Raw genomic sequence first — 10,500 nt, forward strand, 5'->3', positions numbered from 1 at the left:
AGGTACCATTGAAAATTTGAACCTATTAGTATTACAGTTGGGTAGCCTGTATCTCTTCCCTGAGGGCAGTATCTCATATTCCCCATGCAAAATATGTTCATCATCCTCTATGATCTTCAGACCCTGTCTTTTTACTGTTTCGTCAAATAAGGCCTGCAGTGATGTGGGAGGGGGCATGCCCATTATTTTCCCTGCTCTCTTAATGAGAGTTTGTAGTTCAGCTTTCAATTTCACAGAAAGGTTCCCAAACCATACAACGATCCCATATCTGATGATTGATTCGATTGAAGCCCTGTAAAAAGCCATCATTATTTCTTTTTCAATGCCAAACACTCTCAACCTCCTAAGGAAATGTATCCGTTGGCTGATTCTCGCACTTAAAAATTCAACATGCTGAGCCCATTTTAATTGAGAATCAAATACAACCCCTAAGTATTTGTATGTGGAGACCTGCTCCACTGGCTCCCCGTTCAGATTGATAAATTCATGTTTACCTATGGACCTGGGGTCGAATATCATTTCTTTTGTTTTGCTTACATTTAATACCAGGTTATTCGACTCGCACCACAACACAGCCTTGTCTACCTCTGACTGGTAGACAGAAGCATCAGAGTCCTGTGTCAGTAAACTAAGAATGACTGTGTCGTCTGAAAATTTGATTATGTGATTGTTTGAGTATTGATTTGTGTATTCATTTGTGTATAATGTGAACAATAATGGGGAACTCAGACAACCTTGTGGGACTCCTGTGTTGATTGTGAGTATGTCAGAGAGTGTGGAGTTAATTTTTACCTGTTGTGTCCTATCTGTGAGAAATGCATTATACCATTTAATCATACTAGGGTTGACATGCATTCTTTGTAATTTCTCTAACAAAAAATGAGGCACAGTTGTGTTAAACGCAGAACTAAAATCCATAAAAAGGAGCCTGGCATATGCCTTGGTGTTTTCAAGGTGCTTAATTATAAGATGAGATTTAGTGCATAGTGCGTCCGCAGTACTCCTTCTATCCTTATAGGCAAACTGATAGGGATCGAGAAGGTGTTGCACCTGTGTTCTTAATTCCCCCAGCATTATACGCTGAAATGTTTTCATCACCACTGATGTTAAGGCAACCGGTCTAAAGTCATTATTCTCACGTGGACAAGGTTTCTTGGATATTGGAATTATTATTGCTTTTTTCCACGCTGAGGGTATAATGTGCATGTCCACAGACAGCTGGAACAGTGGGCACCATGCTGGCGCAAGTTCCTGAGCAAAGTCATGTCAAATTCGTGGGGAGATCCCATCTGGCCCACTGGCTTTCCTTGTATGTAGAGCCTTAAATGCCTTCACAACCGTAGGAATGTCAATCACTAGTTCAATGCCTACATCATCATTATACGTTGTACTTGAAGCCATATCCCCAACATTCACAGTATCAAACCTTTGATAAAATACATTAAGTTCATTTGCACGCTCCAGTTCATTGGAAACATTAAGTGTCCTTGCCCTATTATTTAGATTCGTCATGTCCTTCACAGAGTCCCACATCTTTTTTGTATCCTTGGTTAAGAACGTGTCTCTGATCTTTAGTCTATGTTGTTCGCGCGCAACCCTTAGTTTCCAATTGAGTTCTTTTTGGATGCTTTTCAACTCAACTCGGTCATTGTTCTTGAAAGCTATCTTTTTGCGCTTAATGCAGTCTTTTATCTCGGGGTAATATAGTTTAGTCTGTGTAGTGTACTGATGACCAGTAGCTCATTGATAGGCTTTTTAAATCTTTTATGTTTTTAATCTTTTAGTATGGAGAGATGTGAACACATCTAAATATGATGTGAATATTCACACACAGTAGGCCACAGGATCTGTAAATATGAGCCCATGTGTTTGAACTGCCATATAATAAAGACTCTGCAATAAAAAGAGTTAAAGTCTCACCGTGTAGTGGAGCCAGCAGCAGTAGAGTCATCAGCAGCAGCAACATCTCCAGTGTTGACCAGAGCAGCTTCACCATCAGCAGACACTATGAGATGGACGAGACAGATGATATGAACCTCCTCTATCAGATGGACGAGACAGATGATATGAACCTCCTCTATCAGATGGACAAGACAGATGATATGAACCTCCTCTATCAGATGGACAAGACACAGGCTGTTGTATGAGCCCTAGTCAGACAGACCTGAACTTTGTGTGCTCACTAGCTCTGTAACAAAAAAAGGAAGAAAGAAAAGCGTCCAAACGGACACTTGGTTTCCTGCTGGCCGTCTTTGCTATGTGAATCATCACAGGCTTAACAGCATGTGTGCGTGTCCATTCATGGGCTATCGGCTGGTGAGATCATGCTTGGGCTCTCTCAGTTCCCTTAAATGTAATGTGTGAAATTATTGTTCATTAGTCTTAGAAACAAATTAAGTCTTCAAAAGGGATGTGGCTTTCTTGAAATTGCCAAGACATTGGTCACATGATCACATGAACTATGAAATGCTCAAATGCTTGTTACAAAGCCGCACATCAGGGTTGCAAGAAACATGTTGGCAAAGTAACTGCCAAAGATGGGAAGAATTCAAAACTCTGGTAGGCCTACCAGAAAGCCAGTGCTGTCATATTCAACAGTTGAAACCTATGTAAACCTATGTCAGATTGACAGATTTTTCAAAGGTTTTATGACCTGGTGAGAGTGACTCTTGGTGGACCAAATGGATGGGCCTATGGCTGGATTGGACAATGTGGGGATGGGATCCTGGTATGGTCTGGTATTATTAAAGTTGAGCTAGCTGCACTATTTAAAGTTGAAAACGGGCAAAGATTCAACGCCCAAACCTGCTGACAGTTTCTAGAAGAAGTCTCCATTTTTCAAGCAGGCCGTGATTTTTATGTAGGAAAATACTCCATCTCATCTCCTAACTACTCCACCTATTATTTTTAAAACGTTTTCAATGGACCCCTCCACCAACTTGTCTTTTTGGGACCCCCTCTCCCCATTCAAGTCAATGGGAGGGCAGGGGAAGCGCGAGGCAGTGGATGTTCTGACACATTTTCAATCTGCAGTATATTACACTACAGTCATAGGCCCTACAGCAGTGATTCACAAACTTTATCTGCTGTGAACCCCTTTTGGACCTAAGAATGTTTTCGTGACCCCCCCACCTCCCGTTTTCCATGTGAAAAAAAAACATCTTGTTGCTAAACTTTAATATAAATCACAGGAAAGGTGAATAATACATGTATTACCCATTGAAGTGAATATTGTTACTAACAAAAAAAAGGTTACAAAACATATGTATGTTCAAGGCTTTATGCAGAGTCCCTTCTGCCACAACCCCTATGCAGTACCTCTGCAACCCCCGTATGGGTCCTGACCCCCAGTTTGGGAACCACTGCCCTACACAATCTACTGTATATTACATAATAGTCATAGGCCCTACACAATCTACTGTATATTACACTATAGTCATAGGCCCTACACAATCTACTGTATATTACACTATAGTCATAGGCCCTACACAATCTACTGTATATTACATTATAGTCATAGGCCCTACACAATCTACTGTATATTACACTATAGTCATAGGCCCTACACAATCTACTGTATATTACACTATAGTCATAGGCCCTACACAAGTATATTACACTAAGGCCCCCAGATGTATTTTTGGATCTGATAAATTGAAAGAATAATTAATTATAAGTCCCCGCTTTTAAAATTTGCTATCATCATCAGTAAAAATGTCTCTTGTGCAGTACTTCAGAAAGTTCAACAGTACACCTCTCAAAATGCTGACTGAACTTAAATTTAAAAATACTTTGAGGATCTTGAAACCAGACGGCACACTGTTGTGTTTTGCAACTGTCAACCAGGGGTCTGTTTCTCGAAAGCGTCTTTGCTATCGCCGTTCGCAAAGTCCTTCGTAAGAGCGACTCAACTCTCTCTCGGCAGCGACGCTCACCACTAAATCCAAGGGAATGGTAAGACGGTCTTAAGACAGTCTTAAGACGGTTAGCAACGACAAGAATCGAGAAACGGACCCCAGGCCCGTTAAGGTAAGAATGTAGGCAGTTGCCTATGGCCCCCAAGGACGACAGGTTATGTAGCCTACCCAACAGCAATGACGATTTTAAATAGCTTCATAATAAGGCACCGTCATCTGTATGAAGGGCTCTGCTGCGAGGGAAGCAACAGCGCCTCCCTAATACCCCCTTGCTCGAGGGGGCCCCCTTCCACTAGGTTTGGATCAGCGACAACTTGAAAATGTAAATTGCCGAACAGCGAGCGCATAGACAATTTAGTCAAAGTACCCCCATCTGGAGGGGGTCCCCCTTCCAATTGGTTCAAGCGTCAAATCCAGCGCAAATAAAAACTGAACATTAAGCGACATAATCTCTCTCACTGGATGTTGCGCAGACGCCAGTTTACATTACATTTTTGGCTCAAGACAGTTGCTTTTATAATATAAGTTAATCTTCAAGACGACACATTAGGCTACTCTCTGTACTGCCTGCTGCCAAACCACCAGACTGTCCCAGGCCAGTTGACGTCACACAGACAGCGAGATGCATCATTTACAGTGTATTATGTTTTCAAAAACGTATGTGAAGCATGAATCCACGTGCTGTAACAAGCACTGGGCAAACGTCGATTGTTCAATAACGCGCCTTTATTCGACACGGAACTGTTTTGGATGTGGACACACGCAAGAAGAAACAAAGGAACAATTAGGGGTGGGCGATATGGCAAAAATGTTGTATCACGATTTTTTAACATGAAATCACGATTTCGATTTTTTATCACGATCTTCCATCCAAAAAATAAAAACAACAAAAATAACTTTCATATACTTGCAATTTGCAATTTGCAGTCAATAAAATGTTAACACACTGATGATACTCTCATAAAGTGTACAATTGGAATACAATAATGTAAAGAATAAAGTGAAGACAACAACACAAGTGAGAAAACGTCACTCTGATACTGATAATAAACATCCTCACTGCAAGACGATCTATACGATTTGTCCACTTTGGCAGATTCGAGACGATATTTTACTCAATATCGCAATTCACGATATAATATCGTCATATCGCCCACCCCTAGGAACAATGTAGCCTAATGTCTATAGGATGACACGAGTCACAAGTGCGCTGAGTGGGATAGCTAAATTGTAGCACAATAGTCCCTGTCTTGCTATTACTGTGGATTACACCTTGGAATTTGGGACCATGATTGTGGAAACGCGTGGATTACAGTTAGAGGTTGGGATACATTCTGGGATACATTCTGCGGTCAAGACAACGCAAAGTAAGGGCACCGGGATATTGGTCCCTATAATTGACGTAGGTGGTTGTTCAGTGATCCTTGGTCGCTGCCTATTCGTGTTTGCTGCGGTATTAGGGCCTACTAATAACACAAACATTTGGATTGTATTTTCAAGTGCGTGATGGATGCAATAGGCCCTACGGAAAAAAATCTCCTCGGGGAGACCTCCCCACACACACACACACACCCGTGACACGAGTGTAAGTACGTCAGTGTATTCAGTCAATGTTCAAGCCGTAGTGTATCATAATTTAACATACCTACATATGAAAGTTAAAGTAGAACTGCAATTTCACACTTGAAACAAATGTATCCATGTAGGCCAGTTAGCCTTCCCAGAGGGTCTATTCAGTATAGCATGTGTTTCGATTGCTCTCAGTCACCAGAATTATTAGCGTACAGCAACTATGTATTTATTGATGGCATACCTGGTTTAATGAACAGAAAGACACTCCAGCAATGGTGTCGTCGGCGCAAGATGGCGACATAGGCCTACATGTGTATCGCTTCTGGAATTGGTGTATATAAAGTATCTCATTTGTGGACGCTTTCCTAAGAGTTTGGTCTCCTCATTTGTGCATAAAGCGTCTCAGTTGCCTAATTCTACGCATATAAAGTGTCTCGTTTGTTTCCTTCGCATATAACATTTTTCTAGTTGTTTCCTATATACACTTTTTCAGTTGTTTCCCTCCAGAAAAACATAGCAGCAATATTTCTTTCATTTCCAACTTTAATTTCAGTCTCCTGCGACAGTAATGAAACAAAGAAAAGTAAATAATTATGTACAGGACAAAAATCTCATCAAGTTAGTACTAAATATGAAGAGGAAAAATAAACACACGTGGAGAGTTCATATTTAATACAAACAATTATTCTTTAAATATAAAAGTCAGATTTAGTGAAAAACATCTAATGTATGCATTACAAACAGGGTTTTAATCATGATTTCCATACAAACATGCAATGTTATATTGTTAACACAAACAAGGAAGCAGGTTTTAAAAATTAAGATTTACAAACGAAAATAAAATACATCACGTATAGAACTGATATGTACAGACAACATCTCGCCAACAAAATGTCAACTCTTCCCAAAAGAGAAGATTTTAAATATAACGCTAACAAAGCGCAATAGATTAGTTTGTTCCACTGAAAGGGCTGACAAAAGTACAGGTGTGTACAGTTTTGACAGCGAACATAATGACTCTACACACTGAGATTGTCTGTTAGCATGACTTCAACTTCTACACACTGTAAGTTTGCCCTCAAAAATGAGGAAAAATGAGGAAAAATGGGCAAATGAACACTTGACTGACTGACATGTGGATAATCGATGAATTTAAGTCGATAAACAACTTCGCTTCCCACTATCTACAGCGTATGTCCTCAGCAACTCAGCAGGAATTTGAAAAAAAAAGAAAGAAATGGCAATGCACTAGAAATTACAATGAAAAAAAGCATTTCACGTAAGCAGTGATAGTGTACAAATAGTATGAGCCGTTCTCAAGATCTCTCCCTAAATGACATCATCACACATCATGACATCCTCAAATATTCCTGCGATGTAAAAGGTTCTCAGGAGTGTTAGTCAGCCTCGGGATTTGTAAACTAAGCGACCTTAGGACTGCCGTATCATCGGAGAAAAAGACCCACTACATCTTCCTTAAAGGGACACTGTGCAGGAAATGGTCAAAAAAGGTACTGCAACTATGCTGCTCATTGAAACTGTGTCACCTGTTGCCAAATTTGACCTTTTCATGATAGTTTACTAAGTAATAAACTAATATTTTCTAGTATGGCCCAAGTACAGTCATTTTTGCAGCTAAAAATGGCTATTTCTTGAAATTGAAAATGGCGGACCATGGAGAAGATCCCACTTTTCATGTATGAAAAGTGCAATTTTTCCAGTCACAATGAATACTTAGAATTTGATGGTGGTGGTAAATATTCATGAAAAAGGTAACATTAGTGAATGGGCAGCATGAATTCTGGAAATAAACAACTAAAACTTACACAGTGCACCTTCAAATCAGTGTGGTAATGCCGGTGTAACTTCACAAAGGAATGACCTTGATATGAAGAGCTTCATTGCCAGATGTGTCTGACCAAATCCCGCCCCAAAATGCTCTCAAAAACCGCTAAATTCCGCCCAAATTCAACAAATTACATTGACTTCTATGGGCCCAAAACTGCTGGAAAAAACGCCAAATGGCCAATTATTCCCGTTTTTACACGCGGGCACCCGCCCAATCTGGCAACACTGATGAAGAGCTTGGTTGCAAAATGACGTACTATATTTTATTCATTTTGGAACATTTTTAATAAATTGTCATTTTTGTATTGGGCATTGCATTGCAAAATGCCTTTTATATACGTTTAAAAAGTATGTTGACAGTCAGTGATGTCATGTCAGTCAGTAGGTGCGATCGATTTGTCATCAACGCATGCTTGCGCATTTAGACCGCAATGCACCCTGGATGAAAATGCTGCATGACAGTTAGATTTCCTGTCAAACTTCGAAATTTCGTCAATGTTGCGTTGACGAGGTGACATGTCACATGGTGTCAAACTATCATGGGATGAATGCGGCTGCAGTCAGATCTTGCAACCTCTGCAGTTGCTTATCCCCTTCAACGCCCGTCTGCGGACTGCCTCCGAGGTCACGCGCCCAGGAACTGGTTGGTCAACAACTCACTCACGTGTGTATATGGGTCTTGTCTCACACCTCTACACAAGTTTGCGCAGCTCCCCACTTCAGCTCCTCCTCACTGCCTGTCCCCCCACTCCTCACGTGTGGTGTGTTAGTAGAGCAAACCGGTGCGAGCTCATCGTCTCGTTCATATTTGTGGTCGAATGTAAATGCGCTGTATTTAATAACACCTACATTGTGACAACAAGTTCTCGCTCACGTGCTTCGTCAATGTTGGTCGACAGCAACAAAGTCGTATGGGGCTATAGGCAGTTAATGGGCGCGTGACCTCGGAGGCAGTCTGCAGCCGCATTCATCCCGCGATAATTTGACACCATGTGACATGTCACCTCGTCAACGCAACATCGACGAAATTTCGAAGTTTGACAGGAAATCTAACCGTCATGCAGTATTTTCATCCAGAGTGCATTGCTGTCTACATGCGCATGCATGCGTTGATGAGAAATCGAATGCACTTAGTGTCACGCACATACTTCTTGTATGCAGTACACAGGTGCAGCTTACTTCCTGTATGCAGTACACAGGAGCAGCTTACTTCCTGTATGCAGTACACAGGTGCAGCTTACTTCCTGTATGCAGTACACAGGAGCAGCTTACTTCCTGTATGCAGTACTCAGGAGCAGCTTACTTCCTGTATGCAGTACTCAGGAGCAGCTTACTTCCTGTATGCAGTACTCAGGAGCAGCTTACTTCCTGTATGCAGTACTCAGGAGCAGCTTACTTCCTGTATGGGGCACCTAAGTCTCCACCCCTTCCGGGCGGCTTGTGGGGCTGGGAACGCAAACACTTTTGACTGGGCTGTAATGGACTGATCAAAGCTATTTTCCGACCCACCTCGCATTTCCCCGTCGATCACACATATGCTGTGCCTCAGAATTAATAACAACCAATGGTATGCTTGTTGACTTCACTTGGCAAGCGAAATATGTAAAATATGTAATTATTTGGACTACACAACAAACGTCGCATGTCCGACGTGCAGCCACTTAAGCCAAGGTGCAGCGGTAGGGTTGGCTGTGCCTCGGTTCACGTCAGATATGCGAGGCGCACGTGTAGTCTCTAACACAGTTTTGCACAAAAGCTAAAATAACGTTTCTTGCTTGTCGAAAATGAGTGGTCTTACGACGCAAATCCAAACCTTTCAAATTCACTGTAATCCTATGTGAAATCCGGAGCACATGTCAAACGGGATGAGGATTTAGCATGACTCGCTCCATTAACTCGCCTTCAAAATTTTGAGAGCTCCAGCCCCACGGATCGGAAGTAGAAGGGCGTGACTTAGGTGCCCCATGCAGTGCACAGGTGCAGGTTACTTCCTGTATGCAGTACATTGTCCACGTTACTTTTCGTGCTAATTTCTCAGAGGGCCATGCCACAGAGTGCACGTGTGTGTGTGTGTGAATGCGCATGTATATTAAACATGCATGTGTGTGTAAGGCCAGTTGGTGGACAAGGGGCGTGTGTGTGTGTAAGAGTTCTGTCCTGTGTGTATTGGGTTGTGTGTCTATGGGGTGTGTGTAAAGCTGTGTGTAGACCAGATACGACCTGCGCGACCCAGGTAGCTGAGGTCCCTGAAGAAGTTTCGCCATGAATTTGCTTTATTCGCTCTGGACGTGACATTGATTTCAGGTTATCACATAAAGACTCTGGCTTGACAGCATGGGACATTCGGAAATATGAACATTCCAATAGGTTTTCGCCAAACCGCGTCATAACTAATTACCTTAAAGGGACACTGTGTGAGATTTTTAGTTGTCTATTTCCAGAATTCATGCAGCTCATTCACTTATATTACCATTTTCATGAATACTTACCATCACCATCAAATTGTAAGTATTCATTATGACTGGAAAAATTGCACTTTTCATACATGAAAAGAGGGATCTTCTCCATGGTCCGCCATTTAGAATTTCCCAAAATAGCCATTTTTAGCTGCAAAAAGGACTGTACTTGGACCATACTAGAAGATATTTGTTTATTACTTAGTAAACTTTCATGTAAAGATCAAATTTGGCAATAGGGAGTCTAGTTTTCAATGAGCAGCATAGTTGCATTACCTTTTTTGACCATTTCCTGCACAGTGTCCCTTTAATAGAAGCTTGACTTTATTTTTTGAAATCCGCTCGGATCGCTTCGTTTGTGGCGAATTCGCTTTGGTCGCTTTAGTCGCCAACCCTCCATCGCTCAGGTAGCGCAGGTCGCGCTTGGTATACACAAAGAGTGCGTCTTAATATGCGACCTTGCCTCCTCCACTTGCGCTTGTCTCCTCGTCCCGCCTCCTGGCCCCTCCTCCGTGGAGAAAACGATAAAGTTTCCCAGCTGTCAGCCTAGCCACAACAACTTTTGAGGGACTGTTTTTCATTCACCTTCCCAATTGCAAATGAGAAAAAGACTCTACAATTGAGCTTTTGCAAGATATTGAAATATAATGCTGTTGTCAGTGATGTCATCATGACGAGAAGCAAGTGGAGGAGGCAAGTGGAGGAGG

The sequence above is a fragment of the Engraulis encrasicolus genome, chromosome 18, assembly GCF_034702125.1.
Source record: "Engraulis encrasicolus isolate BLACKSEA-1 chromosome 18, IST_EnEncr_1.0, whole genome shotgun sequence".
In the NCBI taxonomy this organism is placed as follows: Eukaryota; Metazoa; Chordata; class Actinopteri; order Clupeiformes; family Engraulidae; genus Engraulis; species Engraulis encrasicolus.